This window comes from Canis aureus, chromosome 37, assembly GCF_053574225.1.
Source record: "Canis aureus isolate CA01 chromosome 37, VMU_Caureus_v.1.0, whole genome shotgun sequence".
NCBI lineage: Eukaryota > Metazoa > Chordata > Mammalia > Carnivora > Canidae > Canis > Canis aureus.
Genome location: NC_135647.1, coordinates 4995707 through 5019328, shown reverse-complemented (window position 1 = coordinate 5019328; position 23622 = coordinate 4995707). Strand labels below are relative to the sequence as shown.

The 23622-nt window shown below is 38.2% G+C and overlaps 1 long non-coding RNA gene across 4 annotated transcripts in view; it reads right to left on the bottom strand.

Annotated features, from left to right (window-relative positions):
• The window catches only part of LOC144306390 (uncharacterized), a 208234-nt gene that overhangs the window by 57031 nt on the left and 127581 nt on the right, over nucleotides 1–23622 (bottom strand). For 2 of the 4 annotated variants that reach the window (XR_013373460.1, XR_013373463.1), the window contains exons 5-8: nucleotides 22766–22804; nucleotides 16161–16300; nucleotides 4495–4643; nucleotides 2421–2574 (exon numbers count right to left, since the gene is read on the bottom strand). This is a non-coding gene — a long non-coding RNA (uncharacterized LOC144306390). Of the gene's footprint in view, nucleotides 1–692; nucleotides 1506–2420; nucleotides 2575–4494; nucleotides 4644–16160; nucleotides 16301–22765; nucleotides 22805–23622 lie in introns of those variants that run through there. The other 2 variants (XR_013373465.1, XR_013373462.1) reach the window with 2 other exon arrangements.

Below are 23622 nucleotides of genomic sequence, written 5' to 3'. Positions count from 1 at the left end.
CATGTTTTATTCCATATTATTCTGGACAAGAAAAGGTTGTGTGTGGGGGTAGGGGAGACAGTAAATGGATTCCCAAACTGGGGTATTACTGCCATCTAGTGTGATGTGCCGTAACCCAGAGGGGAGGGAAAAAAATATCTAGGAGACAATTCTATTTGAGATTGTGGAGGTTTACAGGAAGGAGAGGGCATAACTGGGAAGAAATACCCACCAAACCAGTGCATTCACCATGTAATGAATTCCTTGCTACAAAAGCTTTCATATATGTGGTCAAACAATACAAAATAGTCTATTTCTTCCAGCAAAATGAAAGAACTCTGGTCAAGTCTAAAAGCAAGTTCTTTATGAGAAGGCACATTCCAACTGTAAAGGTTGTTAAACAGCAGGCATGATTTGTTCAAGGGGTGAATATCCATATCCCCTGAAAACAGTCCAGATTCTCCTACATCCATAGCTTTCTGTAAGGATGGCCATGTTTGCACACCGCTAGGCAGACAGTTTTGGTGGAATCTTGGTTTCCTTTTGAGCCCTCAGCTTCCTTGAAAAGAAAATAATATTTGCCACTCATTTCCATAAGCAGCTCATAATATATCTGCTGCTGACAGATATTTGACATTGGTGAAGACTCAGAGGATTCTCAGCTAAACCTAACCACAAAACAGAGGACATGATACACAAAACTCTGGCCAAAGATTTTTATTTATTTTTCCTTTACATAGTACAAAAGTATACAAAAAAAGTCAAGAGGGAAGAAATACTGTCTTTCTATAACCTTCCATAATTCTCCCTTTTCACAATTTTGTCCAGTTCTGGTACAGATTCAATCAGGTGTTAGTGGTGGCCTTTGAGGCTGATATCCAGCACCATTTCTTTTACTATTATAGGACAAATAATCAATTCTTTATTTCACTAGCTACCTCACCCCTGTTAACATATACACATATCCCTTCCATCACATCCTGCAGGAAGGTATGACCCCATAACCTAGGGACTTTGGTGCCCTGGCTATATTTAGAGATTTTTGACTTTAAAAGCTCAAAGGGGAAAAACCTATAGGGATAGCAGGAGCTAATTTGGAGAATTGTTAAGTGTAAAATCTAAGCTCAGAAGAATTTTAAGTCATTATCTATGTCAAAGTAACCTAGCATTACAGAGCCTTTCTGCTGGTTTAAAAAGTGACCTGTAGCTCCAGGTATCTCAGATAAAAAAAGCACTGCTCTTCCCACACAGGGCCAAGACATTCAGAAGGTAGGATGCTCATTGCTAACCATGCTCTTGAGAGAAGAACTCTAGGTAGGAGGACATGATGACCCCATAGCCCAGACTAGCATAATCTCCAGCTTCTCAGGCCACCTTTTGAATAGAAAAATATAAATGGGATTGTTTCTAGAGCTCTTCCCAGGTTTTCATAATCAGCTGTGCTTGAGAGGGGGATTCAGGTAAATGTTCTGCTGGTGCTCTCCTCACATGTCAATTAGGAAAGCAATAGGATGAAGAGTTGCTCCCTAGAGAAAGAAGACATGCAGAGATGGGGTGTGAGGCTGATGCATGTTTTATAACACACATAACATGGGGGATCTGATTTAATTGGCTCCTGGTATCATTTACAAGAGTGGCATAGAGATGAAGCAACTTTTGTCAGCCACAGAGAAACACAGATAGAACTGTTGTCTTGGGTCATGTTATCCAATGATCTGCCCTTTGTTTCGATTCAGTATATTGTATAGTTGAATATAAAAGTAAATCAGTTAATTTATCATTAAACATAGATCAGAAACAAATAACATCTTAACCTTCGCACAGAATTCAAGTTGACCTGCTTCATCAGAGACTCTTGGATTGAAAATTGAGCCCCCTGAAAAAAATTGTACCCCTTGCTCTCTGGAGCCAAAGCCCAGATTCCCCTGCTTCCTCATTTCATTTTTCCTGCCGCTCTGTATTTGTACGTTTGCATCTGACATGAATAATGTTACAACCTGGAGAAAACACAGCCCTCTGGTAAGGCACTCACCCAGCTTTTCTAGGATTAATCACAGACTAAAACCCTAAATAACATACTGATATATTAACTCCATTAAAATCTAATTCAGTGGCAATAACTTTTAGAAAGCCAACAAAGGGCTTAAGAAGAACAAAGTGAGAAAACACTAAAAAAAGGTAAATCAATGTTCGGTCTGAAAGTAAATCAGAATTAAAGACAAGAGTATGAATTAAAAGAAACCAGTCTTGAGTCTCAATCCTTACCACAAACTCATATATTCTTGCGAGGTTTACCTTTGAATCTACACATAAATTTAAGCAAGTAATATTGATGAGCCCTCAACTGACGACAGGCTCACACATGGTAGGATGCCCTATTCAAAATCTAGGAAATATAACATTGCCAAATGGATTCCATTTCCACTTTCAAAGACCCTTACCTAATGGTTTCATTGTGGATAGCTGTTACTTAACTCTTTTGAAGGCTTCTACATGGAGGACAGCCTTCTAGATTGGGGCACGAAGAAGTAGAGGAAATCAAGTATGTCTCAGCTGTCGTAGAAGTTGCCAGGATAAAGAACACGTGGAATAGCACTGAAAAAAATCCCAAGAGGGCAGACAACAAGACATTCATTTGAGAAAGTACAAAGAAAGGTGTGAGGACATAGGGAGAAGACAGCTATCTCTCAGGCAAGCCGAGAAGCCTGGACCACCATCTCCCTCACAGCCCTCGGAAGGGAACAAACCTGCTGATATCTTGATCTTAGGCTTCCACCCTCTAGCACTGAGATGATACATTTGTGTTATCTGAGCCACTCATTTTGTAGAACATTGTTACAGCAGCCCTAGAAAGCAAATACAAATTCTGGATCTGTAGGATTTAGGTCTGATGTATAAAATGCAGACTGGGATTACACCAGGGACCAGGAGAAAGACATTCCAGGAGGCTGGGCCAGGATGAGCAAAGGTACTAGGTGGGCAGTCACGGTGCACTTCTGAGTACTGACTCACATGGCCAGAGGTGCTACTCATGTCATTCCTATGGCTCAAAAAAGTTGCCATTCTTACTAGTTCAATCCTAATTTTATAGGAGACAGAAAACATCCAATCCCCAATTATTTTCCACTGGAAATGCTATTCCTCCCAATTTTATATTTAAAAGAGTTTTGAACACAGACCAAAAAAAGATGAAAAAAGAAATGCGTAATGTAGATATTTCTGAAAATGGTTTTTCTCATTGTATATAGTTTTGGGTTGGACCCAGCTCACATCAAACTTCTAGAAAAAAAAAAGAAATTCTGTAAGATAGTATTTTTAAAGACTTCATTTTTAAAGTAATCTCTACACCCACTGTGTGGCCTCAAAATTACGACCACAAGATCAAGCGTTGCATACTCTATACCAACCAAACCAGCCAGGCCCCCCAAGATAGATGGTATTTGATTTCATTTAGCTGCTGCCTCTGTTATACATTTCATCAAGAAACAAAGATTAGGGGTTCCCAGGGAGGCTCAGTTGGTTGAGCATCTGCCTTCAGCTCAGATCTTGATCCCAGGATCCTGGGATCTCCCAGCTTTGGGATCTCTGTTCAGCGGGGAGCCTGCTTCTCCCTCTCCCTCTGCCACTCCCCTCTACTCATCTACTTTCTCTCTACATTTTTTGGTACCACAAATTGCCCATGTCCATACGCATATATGTGTGTGTGAACTTGTAAACCTGCACTCATTTTCCATGGTCTGATGAATTTAGTCTCTGATGCTACCAAATACTAGTTTGCAAATCTGCTGCACAGTGAGTGCAATGAAAGAGCATTGTGTAAGACTCACGTAGTGATTCAAGTTCTCACTGGCAGGTAATTAGCAGACCGAAGGGGAAAAACTAGTATCTAAGACCTCATTCCACAGAAAGAACTTAAAAATGTGCTTTTTTGGGTCCCTTGAGACTTTGCTGAATGCTTTAGAGAAGGAAAGAAACAGACTACATTGGCCTCTGTCTTATTCTCTACTTCTCCCTTACTAGTTGACTCACTATCCTTGAGATAGCTGGTGCCCTGTCATGTGCATCAGGATTCAGATCACCAAAAATTCCTTTAAACTATCCTTTGTGTTTTAATCTGACAACTAATATTTGAGAACGACTCTTACAAAGCATCATGGTGACAACAATTTTAAAGGCAGCGTTGCAAGTTAGTGGAAATTGCACACTAGCATAAAATTTTCTATGAAATTCCCAGTATGTTTATTGGGATGTAAATAATATTTGAATCAATACTTGAAGAGAGGAATTATCTCCATCTAGGGATGTCAATAGGAAGGTATTTCATTTCACTGGTGTCACTGAGGCCGGATCTTAGAGAATGGCAAGAATTGGACTTGCAGAAATTCAGAAGCTTTTAGGCTAAGAGAATAGCATGAATCATGGATGGAGATAATGTAGCAAAAATTGATATTGAGAAGCAGAGACATTTTTCATACTACTATGAATTGGGCAAGAATTAACTGGGAACAGAGGTACCTGGGTGGCTCAGTCGATTGTGCATCCAACCCTTGATTTTGGCTCATATCATGATCTCAGGGTCATGGAATTGAGCCCCATGTTTGGCTTTGCACTCAGCACGGTCTGCTTGTCTCTCTCTGTTCCTCACCCCTCGCCCCACTCGTGTTCTGTCAAATAAAAAAATAAAATCTTTCTTAAAAAAGAATTAATTGGGACTAAATCACAAGTAGTCTAAGGGAATCTGGCACCTTTTTTCAGCCCAAACTATTAAAAATTATTGATACAAAATGTTCATTTAACATTGCAAACATAGGGAGAGGCTGCAGGTTGGTAATCAAAGTTTCAATGAGGATTTGTACCTGGGGAATGACAGGGAAAAGGAGATACAAGAGCTGAAACAGAACTGACATGGCTCATCCATAGAATGAATGTGAACATCATGAACATTGAACGAATGTGACAAAAGAAGTGAGTGACCACAGAAATTCCAGGCTGTAAGTCCAAGTGAAGGCAAATCTCAGGGAGAAAAGACAATGGAAAAGGCAGAGTGGAGCACTCCCCTTCTTGCTCATAAATGTGTTAGTGAAGTAATTCAGTTTTCCTCTCAGAGCAGGTCTGAGACCTGGAGGGGTAGAGAAGTCAATAGTATTGGTCTAACTAGAAGCACCACAGCTCAAGTGACAGAGAAGGTGAGGTGTTTTCCACTGCCCCCAGGAGGACTCATAATATACATTTAAAATGGATACAATGGAAAAAAAGATGGCCAAGGACAAAACCTTCCTTGACACTCAGACTTTGACACTCTCCCAGCCGTGCCCATTTCTGTCACTGTCATGTCTTCATGCTCAACTACTCAAGCCAGACATCTGGAAGCCATCATTAGCACTCTCAACTCCTTTGCTTGACAACTTCAATCTATCTCCAAATCTATTGATTTAATCTCAAAATTGTGTCTTGGATATGTCTGCTTTTCTCATCTCCAAGCCACCATATGGACCAGGTCCAGGCCACCATCACGTCTCACCTGAAACTGAAGTCATCTACTTACTGGCCTTCTTGCTTCTATTCTTGCTTCTCTACCATCAGTTCACCACGCAACAGCAAGGATGATTTTTTTTTTTTTAAATATAGGGTAAATTGTCACCTCCTGCTTAAAAGTGTCTAAAACTCAGCCTCCAAATTCTAACCACAGCTTGCCAGGCCCTCAGTTGTCATGGTCCAGCCCTGCTCATGTCTGTTTCTCCTATCACACTCCCTACCATTCGCTCCTATATAACCTCACTGGCTTCCTTTTACTCTTCTTAATGCCAAGATCCTGCCAGTCTATGGGTCTGGCACTTTCTACTCCCTTTGCTTTGAATGCTTTGTTATGGATCTTTACAACACCAGATCTTTCCAGTAATTCCCATCTTCAATTCAAATATCATTTCCTCAGAAAGATTCCCTTTACTTCATCATCAAAAGTAGTCCCATGTCCCACCTCTCATTCACTCTATTATGTCACCTACTTTACTGTTTTAAAGTACTTACATTATGTTTGTTGGGGAACAGCATCAAAGAGATGTGGTCTCTTTCAAAGAGATGTGGCCAGTTGACTCATTAGCTGGGCCTGGGCCCTTGGAGATTGTTTACCCTCCCTGTCCTGGGGATGTAGGTTCCCCTTGCCTCTCCTGCTCCCAGAGGCTGCTCCAGGGACCCAACCTTGAGTTGGTGAGGTGGTGTGAACACCTGCATGGTACACATGACTGAGCCCAGTTAGGATCTCTCTATAAACTTTTAAGATTTGTCAAATAGGTACAGGGATCCATTGGTCTCACTGGTGCCCATTGAAGTTCCCTTTGCTTATTAAAATTGATACCTGCCAACCTGAAGTGGGCCTTTCTCCTTCTTGGGTCTCCCTCTCCCCTTCTCATAATGGGGCAAGTTTCAGATCACTCCCAGGAAGCTCCCAAGATGGTTGTGAACCAACAGTGTTAAGGTATCTTATTGGTGTTCATGTTTTGTGTTTATTAGTCTCCCCATTAATTCTCCTCCTCACTTTCACAGCATACTGGAGACTAAATTGCATGAAAGCAAGGGCCTTTGCTGCCCTGTTCCTAAAATGTTGATGTAGCATTGCAAAGAACAATATACGATGGATAGATCTGACTACAGCTATCTGGACTGAGGTGCAGCCAAGGGAGAGAGACTTGGGCATGCATGCAGACCGGTGGGGAGGAAACCCAAGGAGAAGGAGGTATAGAGAGACGTTGGTAGAATAAGGCTTCATGCAAGGGGGTAAAGAACTTACTAAGTGTAGGGATTTATCTCGAGAGGACAAGATCCAGATCTTTCTGGAATGTAGGAGGTACACCCGCCTTTCCTTAGGAATCCGCTATCCATTAACAAAAGGGATTGACTAATTTTGCTGCACTTGCAAACAATGTTTTGGCCAAAAGGAAGTTTCCTGTTTCCTGTTGACTGGCTCTATATGTCAGATGCCCTGAGCATTGGCCCCCAAATTCCCAATATCTAGTTAAGAACTAATCATAGCAGAGATGATTTTACCTCTTCCTTAATGGCAACTTTACACAGAACACATGCAGAGTTCACCAGCCTAATCCACCTATGGCCAAGGGTATGAGTTTAATAAGTGAATTATAGGATTTTATTTTGATGGAAACTTAAAAATCATATGGGCTATACTATATAACCATACTATATATTACAAATGAAGAAAAAGGTTCAAGAGTCTGGCTAAGGCTAACACACTCGCTTCTGATTCCTAATTTAAGGCTGTTCCCACACATCATGTCTTGAAGAAAAAGCCAAAATCTTTGCTGTTATCTGCTCCTCTTCCTTCTCTACCCCAAGGAAGGTCCCAAAGTGCTACATAAGCTGGCACAAATCATGGTGGAAATCACTTCTGTGGAGGTCTGCCAAGTGACTTGAGTGTTTCCCTTCCAATTCAGCCAAACCCAAGGAAATTCTTTTCCAAGTTTCCCAGACCTCGGTCTTTTTTCTTGGTGCACAGATCATACAGTTTCCAAGGCTGCTCAGAGCACATCCTCCAGTGCAAGCACAAAACACTGACAGGATGGTGTGGCCCATCTATCTGTGTGTTCAGGGCAGTAATGACACTCCCTGATTCATTTTTCATGCTAAACTCTGCTTTTAGGTTTTCAGACATGCCAATCCCCTTCCTTCTCAGGAGTTGTGGTTATGCATGGGGTAGATGCGACATTTAAACATTTCACTCATTCATTTCGTTTGTCACCTGTGCAGAATCTTTGGGAGATCAAGGCTTCTTTCTGAGCTCTGGGAAGTGGCTCCCTTCTCCAGGGAAACGCATCAAAGACAAAAGTCCCCTCCTCCACAAATAACCAAAGAAATCCGAATAGAGGCAGAGAATGAAATGGGAAAGAGAGGTGCTGCTGAGTGCATCAGCCATGTGTGTGTTTTCAGAGCGCTCCAGCTCCTGCTTTGTCTTCTCTCTGGTGGCGGCTTTACACACCGTTGACTAACGCAGCAGAGTGACACCGGAGTGTGATGGACTGGGCTGTCCGATTTGTCAACTTTCAATTGCCTGCTGGAAAAGCAGAGTTGTTTGTCCCTTCTACTGCCCACGGCCTCCTCTGCTCTTCCTCCCCCTCTCAGAATACACGCATTTCTGATCATCTTAGGGATCCTTGCTGACTCTTTCTTGTGGTGTTTTGTCTGCTAGAATCTGATTGAAAAATACTACTGTTCCTCTCCCACCCCCACCTTGGCCCCCAGAAAACTGGCAGTCTTGACACTTTTCTGACATTTCTAAACAACCCAGGCTCTTCCTGCCAACTCCCAGTTGCTCCCTAAACCTTTTTAATCCTGTAGAATGCAAACTAATCTACAGAGAGAAAGGCGCCAGGCCTGGTCTGGCAGCTGGAGCTAGGAATGTCAGAGTGAGGAAAATGATAAATACACCTGCCACAGAGAAAGAGGGAGACACGGCCAGGCTCAGCGCTGCAATGAGGTTATTTAATGTACGGAGATAGGCAGGACACTCACCAGTACCCTCGAGTGCAAACTGCATAGAGGTGATTTGTTCAGAAAGAAAAATGACAGCTATTAATAATGTGCACGGTCTGGAAGTGGCCATGTTGAGGAAGACAGGGAGATAAAGGAGCAGAAACCTTCCTGCATCCCCTCAGACCACTCTCTGCTTCTTCTTCTTCTTTTTTTTTTTTAATAATAAATTTATTTTTTATTGGTGTTCAATTTGCCAACATACAGAATAACACCCAGTGCTCATCCCATCAAGTGTCCCCCTCAGTGCCCGTCACCCATTCACCCCCACCCCCAGCCCACCTCCCCTTCCACTACCCCTAGTTGGTTTCCCAGAGTTAGGAGTCTTTATGTTCTGTCTCCCTTTCTGATATTTCCTACCCATTTCTTCTCCCTTCCCTTCTATTCCCTTTCACTATTTTTTATATTCCCCAAATGAATGAGACCATATAATGTTTGTCCTTCTCTGATTGACTTACTTCACTCAGCATAATACCTCCAGTTCCATCCACGTCAAAGCAAATGGTGGGTATTTGTCGTTTCTAATGGCTGAGGAATATTCCATTGTATACATAGACCACATCTTCTTTATCCATTCATCTTTCGATGGACACCGAGGCTCCTTCCACAGTTTGGCTATTGTGGACATTGCTGCTAGAAACATCGGGGTGCAGGTGTCCCTGTGTTTCATTGCATCTGCATCTTTGGGGTAAATTCCCAACAGTGTAATTGCTGGGTCGTAGGGCAGGTCTATTTTTAACTCTTTGAGGAACCTGCACACAGTTTTACCATACACAAAGATAAACTCAAAATGGATGAAAGATCTAAATGTGAGACAAGATTCCATCAAAATCCTAGAGGAGAACACAGGCAACACCCTTTTTGAACTCGGCCACAGTAACTTCTTGCAAGAGACATCCACGAAGACAAAAGAAACAAAAGCAAAAATGAACTATTGGGACTTCATCAAGATAAGAAGCTTTTGCACAGCAAAGGATACAGTCAACAAAACTAAAAGACAACCTCTGCTTCTCTCCTTGAATTGGGCTCACAGAAATCACCAGTGCCTTATGAGCTACGACTCCACGCTGTGGAAGGAGATGGGTGGCTGCCTTCTCCACAGAAGCAACTGGGTTAACTTGGTATCAGGCTGGCCCAGAAGCAAAAGGGTGATATCAGGGAAAGGTGTCTTTCTGAGTTCTCTACTTCTCCCTGGTCAGGAGCACTGTGCTGGGCAAAGCACTGAGCTTAGAGTTATACTTGAGCTGAGAAATTGTGAAAATGCTTCTTTTGTCTTTCTGGCTTAAGTCAATCAATTATGCCAGGTCTATGGCCTACTAAAATGTTGCCTCCTAAGTAAGATACAGATGCATGCCTTTATGTGTGCACATGGAAACACACACACACACACACACACACACCACACCCCATGGCAACCTTCTGCTCTTTCAATCAAAGATAATATATCTGGTGATAGAAATTTAGAAGGGGGCTCAGGAAACAATCACAGGCTCAATCACACACACACAAAAATCACAGATGGAGATCTGCAAAATTGCCTTAACCAAATCTTTCTAAGATTATAAACTTCTAGAGGGCAAAAACCGTATCATTTCACTTAATTTTAAACCTGAAAACATGGAGCCATTTGTAGTTAGAGTTGGGGGAGATTATTTGGATGACAAAGACACTAGCGACAAGATAGTTTAAACTGTTAAATGCAAACAAAGTTATGACATAGGCAATTTAGTGAATTTCTTAGAGCAAAATGAGATTGGTTGATACTTAAATGGATAATGACAGACTGAACACTAGAAACTAGTGAGGCAACAGAGGAATATAGGACTTAAATAAAAAGCCAGTCTTTCCTTTCCTATCAACACAGACAAATCAACTAGCAACTGGGCCTTCATATGGAATCAGAGATTCCAGGTCTTCTTTTTCTCTTATTTTTTTTTTAATAAAGAAAATATGGCCACAATTTTATCAATTTTACTTAGGTTGAAAATAATGTAGCCTGGGCAGCCCGGGTGGCTTATCAGTTTAGCGATCCTGGAGTCCCGGGATGGAGTCCCACCTCGGGCTCCTTGCATGGAGCCTGCTTCTCTCTCTGCCTGTATCTCTGCCTCTTTCTCTCTCTCTCTCTCTCTCTCCCTGTCTCTCATGAATTAATAAAAATCTTTTTAAAAGAAAAGAATGTAGCCTAATGAATAATATGTGTCCATTTTCTTTCAAAATGCTGGCCTTATAGAAAGCTGATATTAATAATAATAATAATAATAAGTAACCTGATTTCCTACAGTACTTTTTTATGGAAAAATCAAAGTATGTCCTAAGGTCCAAAAAATTAATTGCAAGTTATTTTGAAGTGTACAATCTAGCCTTAAGAAATAGATTTCTTTTAAGAAACAGATTTTATAAAAGTATTTTGTAATAATATAAAGACTAGCACAAATAAATTTTTAATTTAAAAATTATTTTTCTTTGACATTGAGGTCAATATTTTTCAATGTTATAGTCACAAACCTCAAAGGAAATGTGTGTTACTTTATATTTCTGTTCTAAGTCAATGGAACCAGCCAATGGGACACAGAAGCCAAAATGTACAGTATATACAGTATATTTGCGATTCTTACAAATTCTAGAACCAGACATTGGTGAGTTTTCCACCTCTGAACCCTTTATGAGATGGTTTCTGCTGAGAAAAATCATAGTGACTTCATTCAAAAGGAGGGGAAGTCATGGAAAATTATATTTGAAATTAAAATATTTTATAGATACATAAATTTATATTATGTTAATTATATATAGTATATATACTACATGTATTATATACAAATATATAATAAATAAATATTATATATATGGTATATATAAAATTACTTTGGACAAGATTCATTGTGCTCCCCAGTCAGGTTTGGTTTTGTGAGTTTCTGAAAAAAAAAGGGAGACTGATCTTAAAATTTAAACAAAAGTGCTATCTTATCATAATAACGTTTCATTCCCCATGATCCAGAAAGGATGAAATTCATCACACAATATGCAGGGCTTTACCTTCAAAAAGTCAGTGAAGACACTCTATAACAACTTTATCTCCTAAGGGTGAATCTGTGAGATTTTCTAAGCAACGTGTCTGATTTCTGTATTCGTTAAAGAAATATCATGAAGTTCATTAAACTCAACACAGAGTTATTGAACACTTATTAAACTACCAAACTAAGTATCCAAAACATTCAGACTAAGCCTTAAAAACAAAATTACTCCAAAAATGCGTCAGAATCAACAAATACCTCAGATTTATGTCTAGTGAGACAACATTTCAATGGCTAAACGAGGGCCCTTGGGGGGTTCAGTTGGTTAAGCATCTGCATTCAGCTCAGGTCATGGTCTCAGGGTCCCGGGATCGAATGCCGCATCAGGCCCCCTGCTCAACAGGGAATCTGCTTCTCTTTCTGCCCCTCTCCTTGCTTGTGCTCTCTTTCTCTCTCTCTCTCTCTCTCTCTCTCTCTCTCTCATTCTTTCTCTCTCTCTCAAATAAATAAGTAAAATCTGTAAAAAAAAAAAAAACAAGCAATATATACTAACCGTACATAAATCTATCTCAGAGATATTATTTAAAAATTAATCAGAAAAGATGTATTTCATTTGAAGTCATCTGAATAGCTCAGTAGCATTCTGTCTAATAAGACACATTTTTTAAAAGTCTTTAATAAAAACATCTTATCTAAGTAAAAGGGATATGGGTTTCACTGCAGGAATGATAGTGCTCAGGAACTCAGAACAGATACTAGGAGATCAAATAACTTATTTTTGATTGATGAGGAATAACATATTTTTAAAAAGAATATTCTATTATTCTCCTACCTGCATTTTCAGTTTCAAATCTGCAAACTCCATAAATTTCCACTATACTTTTTTTTAAGTAATTCTGATCAATAAAATCCTATGAAAAAAAGCCGAGCAAATAATCATGAGACAAAGTGTTTTAATTGAGTCAATACTTTCTTCCAATAACACATGAACATATGGATACAAATTTATTTATTCATATTAAAAATAAAACAATTCCTCATTTAAGGTAACACAGAGTTTAAGTAGAAGCAACAACACTCTGCATAAACTGTTTGAAATTGACAGAAATTTGATTTCTCAGCATCCACTACAATAAGCAAGCATTACATGGTTTTGGTTGAAGTTGATTCAACTTCATAAAACATGGTTCTATGCAGCCTGAGATTATACTAAAATAGTTTATTCAACTCACCCTATAGCACAGTCATGAAGGAATTATGTTATCCTTACGGTTAGGATAGAAAGCAACAATAGCCATCTGTATGAAATTCATGATTTTATAACACCAAGAACATAATTATAATCATTTTCTATTAAAGGCACAGGTCAATAATTTGAAGACCATTTTCCATATCCAGATAATACTACAATCACAGCAATTATTTGCTTTGGCCATTACCCAACTCTGACCTGGGGTTATTAATCTTTCATTTACCCTCCACTCTTACTTACACAAATGTGTTCTTTTTAATGTACAAGAAACCACGTTCAAGCATTTAATTAGAACACAGGCAAATGTTACTGCTCAAGTGCTGTTCCACATTTGTAGATATGTAATCACTTCTTCTGGTGTCTCCTTACTGAATCGGAATTAACTTGGAATGATTGATAACTGAGAAACTAAGGAAATTTTAGAGAAAGCAATCACATAGGACAATATCTGATTTCATACTAAGTGAAGGAGAGGGGTACACCATGTATAAATTATTATTATAACTGAACATCCTAAGTAAGGGAAATCCCCATGAACGGCCTCAGTTGTGTACTGAGTTGGTAAAACACATATATAATTCTCATTCTGCTTTTCAATGTTGCCAGTTTTTCTTAGTGTCTATTACTTTATATATTTGCTCCTTTTTTGGAAAAAGCAAGAATGTGTCATATGTTAAGGATAAGGATATATCATTCATGTGAGCATCTCATAGATAGCAGTGTGTGTGTATATATATATGTACATATCTGTGTGTATATATATGTACTAATAAGCATAAAGCAGTGTTAATGGGTTTCAATTTTACCTGCTTCTGGATTATTTTCTTTTTTTAAGATTTTATTTATTGGGGGATCCCTGGGTGGCTCAGCGGTTTGGTGCCTGCCTTTGGCCCAGGGCACGATCCTGGAGTCCCAGGATCGAGTCCCACGTCAGGCTCCTGGCATGGGGCCTGCTTCTCCCTCTGCTTGTGTTTCTGCCTCTCTCTCTCTCTCTCTCTCTCTGTCTATAATGAATAGATAAATAAGTTAAAAAGATTTTATTTATTTATTCATGAGAGACACAGAGAGGCAGAGACACAGGCGGAGGGAGAAGCAGGCTCCATGCAGGGAGCCCAATACGGGACTTGATCCCAGGACCCCAGGATCACAACCTGAGCTAAAAGCAGATGCTCCACCACTGAACCACCCAGGCATCCCTGGATGATTTTCTTCTCAATATTTAAAAAAGCTCTCTTAGAGTAACTGTTGAAACAGTTGGTTTTAAATATCTACTCAAACTGTAGGAGCAACAAAATGTTTCATAGGATTTTTTTAAATTTATTTATTCAGGACAGAAAGAGAGAGGCAGAGACACAGGCAGAGGAGAGGGAGAGAAGCAGGCTCCATGCAGGGAGCCTGACGTGGGACTCAATCCCGGGTCTCCAGGATCACACCCCGGGGTCGAAGGTGGTGCCAAATCGCTGGGCTACCGGGGCTGTCCTGTCTCATAGGATTTAACAAAGAATGTCCCAAGCATCCAAACCAAACAGCCAGGATAAAAGTCTGAATTTATTCTTGAAACCAAAGGGCAATGTGATAAAGAAAGGACACCAGCATCTTTACAGGACACCCAGAAGCTTCAGACCTTGAGACAGACGGCCCACTTTGCCATAGGAACACTTAAAGAATAAACAAGCAATCACAGAAGCATTATGGAGAGTCAGTTATGCGTTTTCAAATCTATGGTGTAATAATGCTAATTCAATATGAAAATCATCCCATTAGCCATTTCAGTAAAATGGCAAATTAACCAATCCCTTATTATAGAAAGTGCCATTTTCACAATTTAATAAAATACAAATCCATTATGGCAAATAAGGTTAATGTGGAAAAATGCCATAGAAAGTTTAAAAAGGAGACTTTGTAATGTGCTAATGAATTCTCCTAAAAAAAAGTAGGTCATTTTGGCTCTGCTGTGCCATTGTTCTGAAACTAGTCTGGGAAGAAATATAGAGTAATAACATCAAAAACATAGAAACAAACACTAATTTGTGAACTCATTTAGATTCATAAACCTCTTTGCATATTCCTATAAAATATTTCTTTCAACAACAACAACAAAATGTTCCTCACAGCCCAGGATTTAGAAAGAGGAAGAATGGAAAGATTGTCATGTCTTCTCTGTATTCAGGTGATTACACAGACGGTATCATCTTCTTCCCAAGTCCCCAACTACCTTGCTGTCTTGTCACTTGTTAACTATAATCTCCTAATACATTTTATTACATTCTTAGAGAGGCAAAACATATTTTTAAGGCTCTGGCAATACAGATACTGATATAAAATTTTTTAAAAACACAGAGCAAATTTTAGCTTTGATTAACTTAAGATTTTTTCAATCTAAAATAAAGCTATTTTAGGTTGCATCCTAAATTTCGTGCTTTATAGTTTAGTGTTGCTTCAAACTAGAATGCTAATAAGTCTGAATGGAGAATCAAGAGAATCAGAGATGTTTGGTCAGAAGTCATAACATGGCTTTATGATAGAAAAATATAAAGGGTAGAGAATACAAAGTCAAAGGTATTTCTAAGGATTTTGGCTAGGCAAAATAGAGGAATAATCTATATGAGATGGGAGAAAGGACTAGAGTAGAACAAAAAACATGTTACCTTTGATCTCTGTTTAAAGAGGCCATTAAGAAGCCTTAAACAATTTGATCCCAAAGATTGCATATAAGACATCCCAAATTGTATTTGGGTCTAATGATGAGGTAGAGGAGGTCATTATTAGATGGACATGGCCAACTAAAAATACATTTATAACTTGTCCATGGGTAACTCAGACCTCTCTTAGCCCCCATGCAAAAGGTTATTTTTTAAATTTTTTTTCATGCAAAAGGTTTAATGATACAATATTAAATGAAACAGTCAGATAGGTTAGTATGTACTATTCTGTTTATGGTAGTGCCGTTTAGTTTTGTTCTCATTGTCCTAAGGGTAGTAATCTTTGATCTTAGAAACATAGGAGGATGAATGACAATCTGAGGTACTCATGCCAAGTAACTGGACTCTTCTGCCATACAAATAAACAAATTAAAACTCATTTGGCTTTTTGGGGGTTTTTTGTTTTGTTTTCAGTCACTTTGATCATTTTTATCATGAGGAAAGCACAACCTTCTAGCTAATTAATGGGATGTGCCATATTGGTTGGGAGTGAGAAGGTAAGGAGGAAAGAATGAATTCACGGGTGATTGGTAAATTTTAATTGTTGGAATCAGCTCTCAACTTCTGTTATGAATTCTAAGTTTTTGATCAGTAGATTGCAGGCCTCCAGGAGGTGAAGTGTGAGGAAGAGAATATTCAGGAGTAAGTGACATTTTGATACTGATGGTAGCTTACCAATGTTGAGTTAAATCTCTGCATCCCCTCTGGGGTTTTAAAATCCTGTGTTCCTGGGGCCCAATTCCACTTTGAAAGTCCACAAATCCTTCAGAGTCCTACTGTGTTTGCTTGAAGGAATTTAGAATCCATAATACACTCTTTAAAAAAAGAGAGAGAGAGAGATGGTGAAGAAACTGATGCTCAAAGACTATTTGATAGGTCCAGGAAGACATGACTAAGTAAAAGCATGTCCCAGGGTTTTCAGTTAAACTCTAGCATATATAGAACTGGTACATTGCCACTCCCAACCATACAACAAGAAAACAGTCTGAACTAACAGATTATCAATGACTTTTCTTAAATAATCAGAGACCTGTAGTCCCAGGACAAACCAGCATTCTGGAATCTAAAGAGACAGGTACATCCAGAGAGATGCAGATTCTGACGTTTGTTCATCTGGAGTAGAAGCCACTGGAATCCACACCTTGTAGTAATAGTTGAATGACTATTTTAATAAATAGAAATTGAGTTTAGACTAGTGTGAAAATGAGACAGTGTTGGGGGTAGCCATCTTAGGGAAGCCCCACACTCATGCAAACTTTCCATTTCAGAAGTCCCACCAGGTTCTCTTGGTGAGGATCAGAGAATGATCCCCTCTTGGCAGGCTGGGGGAAGGAAAAGTAGTCATCTTATCATCTACTCAGATTCTGTACCCTGACAAAAGCCTAGACCTGACAGGGGAGGGATTCACCAGATGGCAAACTTGAAACCTAATCCCAGTTCAGGAAGGAATCCTGCCCCAATTACAGCCTTCCTGTCTTCCTTGGGAAACAAAAAATGTCAGGTAAATAGATTGGAATTGTGGCAGTCAGAGAAGGGACAAGAAGAATGGGGAATGAAAAATTGTACTCCTCGAGAAAGAACAGAAGCAAACTGGGCAGGTTTTACCTCTGAGACACAGGCCCACTAATGACTGAGACTTAATGAGAAAATTATAGAAAGTCCCCTCCTCCTCCAATCCTGCAATAACCGACAAGTATCCAATATAATAACAGTGGATTAGAACTGAAAGACACCCAGCTATAGTTGAAGGCTTCCACATCCTTCTGTCAGTAATTGAAAGATCAAGCAGGCAGAAAATCAGTAAGATTATAGATAACCTGAATGACACTATCAATCAACTTGATCTAATTGACATTTATAAAATATTCTATTCACCAGCAGAATACACATTTTTCTCAAGCTCACATGGAATGTTTACCAGGACAGACCACATTCTGTTCTGTAATGTGTACCTTAATAAATTTAAAATTATATAAATCACACAAAATATGTTCTTAGAGCACAACAGAATGAAACTAGAACTCGAGAACAGGAAAACAGCTGGAGAATCGCCATGTATTTGGAAATTAAACAGCATACTTAATGGGGGTATGGGTAAAATCAAAGGAATGTAAAGAATATTTTAAACTAAATGAAAGTGGAGCTACTCCCTCCAAATTTGGGGGCTCCAACTAATAATATTTGGTAATAACATATATTAGAAAAGAAGACATATCTATAATCAATAATCCCAGCTTCCATCTTAGTAAACTGGAGAAGAAGAGCAAATCAAACCTAAAGAAATTAGAAGGAGGAAAACAAAATTTATTTTTTTTATTTTTATTTGTTTAATTTTATTTATTTATTTATTTATTTATTTATTTATTTATTTATTTTTAAAGTATTTTATTTATTCCTGAGAGAGAGAGAGAGAGAGGCAGAGACACAGGCAGAGGGAGAAGCAGGCTCCATGCAGTGAGCCTGACGCGGCACTCGATCCTGGGTCTCCAGGATCAGGCCCTGGGCTGAAGGCAGCACTAAACAGCTGAGCCACCAGGGCTGCCTGGAAAACAAAATTTAAAGCAGAATTCAATCAATTTAGAAATGGAAAAGAAATTTTAAAAAATAAGTGAACCCAACTGCCAGTTCTTTGAAAATGATAAATCTCTGGTCAGGCTAACCAAAAAAAAGAGAACAGAGCACTTTACCATATCAGGAATGAAGGAGAGTGTAATCACTACTGATCCCATGGATAGTAAAAGGACCATAAGGGAACAATAGGAACAATTTTGTAAATCCAAAATTAATAACTTAGATAAAATGGGCTTTTTATCTGGTGACACACAAACTATTAAAATACACCAGTAGGGCAGAAATGGATAACCCAAAAGGTTTTATAATATTTATTGAGGAAGTTGAAATAGCAGTTAATAATCTTCCACAGAAAGAAAATAGTCAGCTCACATGGTTTCCTCAGTGAATTTTTTAAACATTTGCCTAAAAATAAACTAATTCTATATAATCCCCCCCCCCCAAGTAGAATAGGGACCACCTATTCTCACTTTATGAGGATTGCATGACCCTAACACCAAAATAAAATAAAGCTATTGCAAGAAAATGAAAGCACAGACTAATTTCTGATGAAGATAGAGACAAAGATCTTTAACAAAATATGAACTAATCTAATCTCGCATAGCAGAATAAATCAGCACAACCAAGTTGAACTCATTCCTGGAATGCAAGGCTGGTTCATCATTCGAAATGTGACCAACATAACTTATCACACAAACAGATGAAATAAGAAAAACAGTGATCATATCAACATATTCAGGAAGATCATTTGACAAAATTACTGATTCATAATAAAACTCTTTAAAAAACTAGGAATAGAAGGAAATATCTATAACCTGATAAAAATGCAAAAAAATTAAAAATCTACAGCTAACGGAATACCTAATTATGCAACACTGAACACTTTCATACTAACATTAGGGACAAAGCAAGGACTCTTAGCAGTACTATTCAACTTTTATAAGTCATAGGTAGTGCAACAAGGCAAAAAGGAGAAATAAAACTATCTTCTATTGTACATGGCATGGTTGTGTGTGTAATAAACCCCCAAAACCTGTTTTTTAAAAATCCCTGATAACAAAATTCAAACATGTAGCTCTATATTTTTACTCTCCCTCTGCCAAATACTTAATGTTTTTGTTTTCATGATCTACATTTTATCTTGTGTTAAGAAATTTTATAGGTATAGTTATTTTAACTTTTGTCTTTTCACTTCCAATAAAAGTCTCCAAGGGCATAGTTGTTGTTGTTTTCTAGGTCCCTTGTCTTCTGAAAAAGAATAAAGTGGGAAGATTTGCATTACCCATGACTTATGGTTAGGTTACCAGAATCAAGAAAGTGTGATGTTGGCAAAAGAAAAGACATCATTGGTAAATGGAACAGAATACCAAACCCAGAAATATATCCACACAAATGTGGTCAAGTGATTTTTGACAAAGACACAGGACAATACAATGAAAAGAGGCATCTTTTTGACATATGGGACTAAAACATTTGTCTATATATATGTGTCAATATGAGATATGTATATAAATAATATACATATATGTCCATATGCAAAAAAAAAGAACATAAACACAAGCCTCACTCACAACTTACACAAAAATGAACTAAAAACGTATCAATTTATAAATATAAAGTATAAAATACAAACAGTCTAGAAGAAAACATAGGAGAAACTCTGTGTAAACTTCACTTTGGTGATGAGTTTTTAGATACAACATCAAAGCCTGATCCATGACAAAAATTGGTAAGATGGATGTCATTAAAATTAAAACCTTCTGTTTTGTGGAAGTCATTGTCAAAAGAAGAAAAGGACAAGTCACAGATCAAGAGGATATATTTGTCAATCACATATTGGATAAAGAACTTGCATCTGGAATATATACAGAACTTAATTTGGCAATAAATAAAATCCATTTGAAAAATGGGCAAATAATCTGAGCAGAAAACTCACCACAGAAGACATACAGATGGCAACTAAACATATGAGATACTCAACATCATTTGTCATTAGAGGAATGTGAATTAAAACAATGAGATGGGGATCCCTGGGTGGCGCAGCGGTTTGGCGCCTGCCTTTGGCCCAGGGCGCGATCCTGGAGACCCGGGATCGAATCCCACATCAGGCTCCCGGTGCATGGAGCCTGCTTCTCCCTCTGCCTGTGTCTCTGCCTCTCTCTCTCTCTCTCTCTCTCTGTGTGTGTGACTATCATAAATAAATAAAAATTAAAAAAAATTTTAAAAATAAAACAATGAGATACCACTACATACCTAGTAGAATGGCTAAAAGCTAGAGAGAAAAAAACTCTGATAATACCAATTGCTGAGGAAAAGGAATAACAGTAGGAGCTCTCATTCATTGCTACTGGAGATTCAAAATGGCTTAGCAATAAAGAGGAATGAGCCATCAGGCTATGTAAAGACATAAATGGCTATAAAAATGAGTGTTGTTAGGTGAGTAAAGCCGGTCTGAAGAGGCCATTTAATAACATAGGATTCCAATTCAGAACCCTAGAAATGGAGAACAGATTAGTGGTTGCCAAGTTTTGGGGAGTATTATGGTTGAATAGGTAAAACACAAAACATTTTTAGAATATAACCATTCTATGTGATACTATTACACAATATTATGCATTTGTTGAAACCCATAGAACTTTCCAGTACAATAAGAGAATCAATCAAAGGAATGAGGGCTTTTTGGAGAAGTGGATGGTTCTAGGGTTGGAGCAGAGAATCTAGAAGATGAACTAAGTCCCAGAATTTAAAGATGAGCTAAAAAACAAAAACAAAAACAGTGAGAGAATGTTCATAGGACACAGAAGCCAACTGAAAGATTTCTTAATGACTACAGCTAGAACCATTTGAGCAACAAAATAAATAATATAGTATTGAATTATAAACCAAAATATACAGTATATATCCCTATGTCCATACTGATATGAATACAAGGTAGAATAAATAAATGGAGTATAAATAAATCTCCCAAAGAGAAACATTTCAAATAATTTTGGTAATTGCTCATGCCTCAAACTGTTGGTGCATAATTCTCCCCTCATTAGTGTGACCTGCACATAGTAACTTCTTTCCAAAGAGGACATGAACATTGAGGAAGAAGGGGTAGAACCTAACAAACACTGTTAAAAGATTAACACTACTTCAGACAAATAATCAAGATTAATAAAAGTGTAAATCATGTTTTGAACAGGTACCACATATCTTTGCTCAACAAAAAATGGTTTTCCACTGTGATCTTTCCTCCCCAGACCCACAAACCTTGTGTAACCACGAGAGAAACTTAAAAAAAAAAAAAAAAATGAGGGACATTCCACCAAATACGTGACCAGCAATCCTTAAAACTGTCAAAGTCTTCAAAAACGAGGTAAGTCTCATAAATTTTCAGTCTAAAGGAGCCTGAGGAACATCTTGAATAAATGCAATATGGGATCCCATATAGGATCCTAGGACAGCCAAAGGACATTCAAGAAAAAAATAGTGATGTTGAAATAAAGTATGAGCTTGAGTTGTAATAATATATGAACATTGGTTCATTAGTTGCAATAAATGTACCACAGTAAGGTTAACAATGGAGGAAACTTGCAGTGTGTACAGGAACTCTGATCTATTTTTGCAACTTCCAAAAAACAGGTTATAGCATACCACATACCACACTAGACTGCCTCCACTCATCCAGGTATTTTTTTTTAAATGTTGCAATCCATATTTTTTAATATTACATTTTATTCTGTCCCTAGTGCTCCCTAAGTAACAGTCACTCAATAAATATATCCTGTATGCTAGTAGAGTGTCCTTTCTTAAATTCCCAGACAAAAATATTATTTTAAGGCGGAAAAAAGTTACAGTCACCAAAAAAATAGAAGCTCTTCATCACCACATTCCTTTAAAGGGATTCTTTCAGATTCTACTTACTTGAAAATAGAGGAAGAACCAAATTAATCTCTAATCAATGATAGCATGGAAGCCAGAAACCATGTTCTTTCACAAAACTTTTTTTTCCAGTCCTATGAGAATCGCAATAAAAGGCATGGAGCATTTTTAAATGGAAGGAAGCAAAATAACAATACACGTGAGCTTACAAAATTACACAGTGGAAAGGTTCATGAAGGCTTTTCAATGACAAAATTAATCCTGGAGTAGAAGAGAATCCCAGATTCTAGAGCTCATGTCTGAGAATCTTATTTTTTTTTTTTTTTTTGTCTTCCTCTCCCTCAGTGCTTTTAACTCTGTCTTCAACAGGCAGCTGTTTTAACTAAGTGGCTTCAAGGGGATGAGGTGGGTAGAGGGGTTATAAGGTCTCACCTGCCCCAACAAAGTCCCAATTTACAAGGGGTCTAAAAGAATTAGGATTTCATGACATTAAATCACGGAATCGCTGAATAATTCAAGTCAGTAATTCTCACTATGCAGATATATTTCACAAACATCTGTCCCCAAGTTGCATGTGGACAAATGAATAGTAGTAACTTGTTAGGTCTCACTTAACAATGGCATATTCATTAAGGGTCTCTATTTTGCCAATCTGGAAAAAATTAGAAAATGAAAATGAAAATCTTTTATCCACAGTAACATAGGATTGGGGGGTGGATACTGTCCTTTGGAAGGGACAGGAGAAGAAGTGGTGAATCTCTTTGTATCACTAGTATATTAGAAAAGCTTGCCTCTATTTTAAAATTGGAGATCTCACTGGGATCTTTTCTCCCATGGCTCACCTCCTTTGTCACCCTTTCCTTTATGAGACCAGGATACAGCTGGCACGGAAACAAGCATGAAAGAAAAGGAAAAAAAAAGTTTTCACAATGAGTTAGAAAATCCCCAGTTTATATGCTTCACTGTATTTTTATTTCCTAGTTATATACTTAAGATGCTCCTATTTAAACATTTTATGGCTTCCTCTCTTAAAGCCCTTTCTTTTAGTGGTTAAGTACCTTGAAGCCAAGATCTTACATTAAAGTAGAATCTAATTAGACCTTTCAATTCAGACAAGCTACTGGACTCTTTTAGCTGCATTATAGAAATGTACAGTAAAACACTTTTTCCCCTCTGTGGCGAAAATAGCAGTTATCTTCAAGGAAAAAAGAAGGCAAAGACATGAATTAGCCCTCCTCAATTTAAGCACAAGGCATAGGTAGGTGACCCTGCCTCTTTGTCCTTCTACATAAGAAGGATTTCAAATTTTGAGGCAGCAACCGGAAGTGGAAATGTGCCTTGTTGCTGCTTTTAAGCCCTTAAATGCACCACATCTAAGATGCCTTCACACTGAAAGCATGAAAATTGCAGTAACTACTTCAATAAGCAAGTAGTTTAAATATAATTTCTGGCACCACATATATATTCACCAGGAAAATGAGTTAAGAAAGACATTATTTGGTTTCATAAGAAGGAAAAACATAAAATTCTAAATATTCCTGCCACTGTGCATCCATGAGAGTAACATGATTTAGAAAAGAAGAAACGCTATTAACTAAGATTCATATTTCTGGCGCCACATGTCCCTTGCTATAGTTTGGCTCCTGGATAGGGTGCAGCAAAGAGAAAAATACCAAATAGGTCCCCAAGTATCCTATCA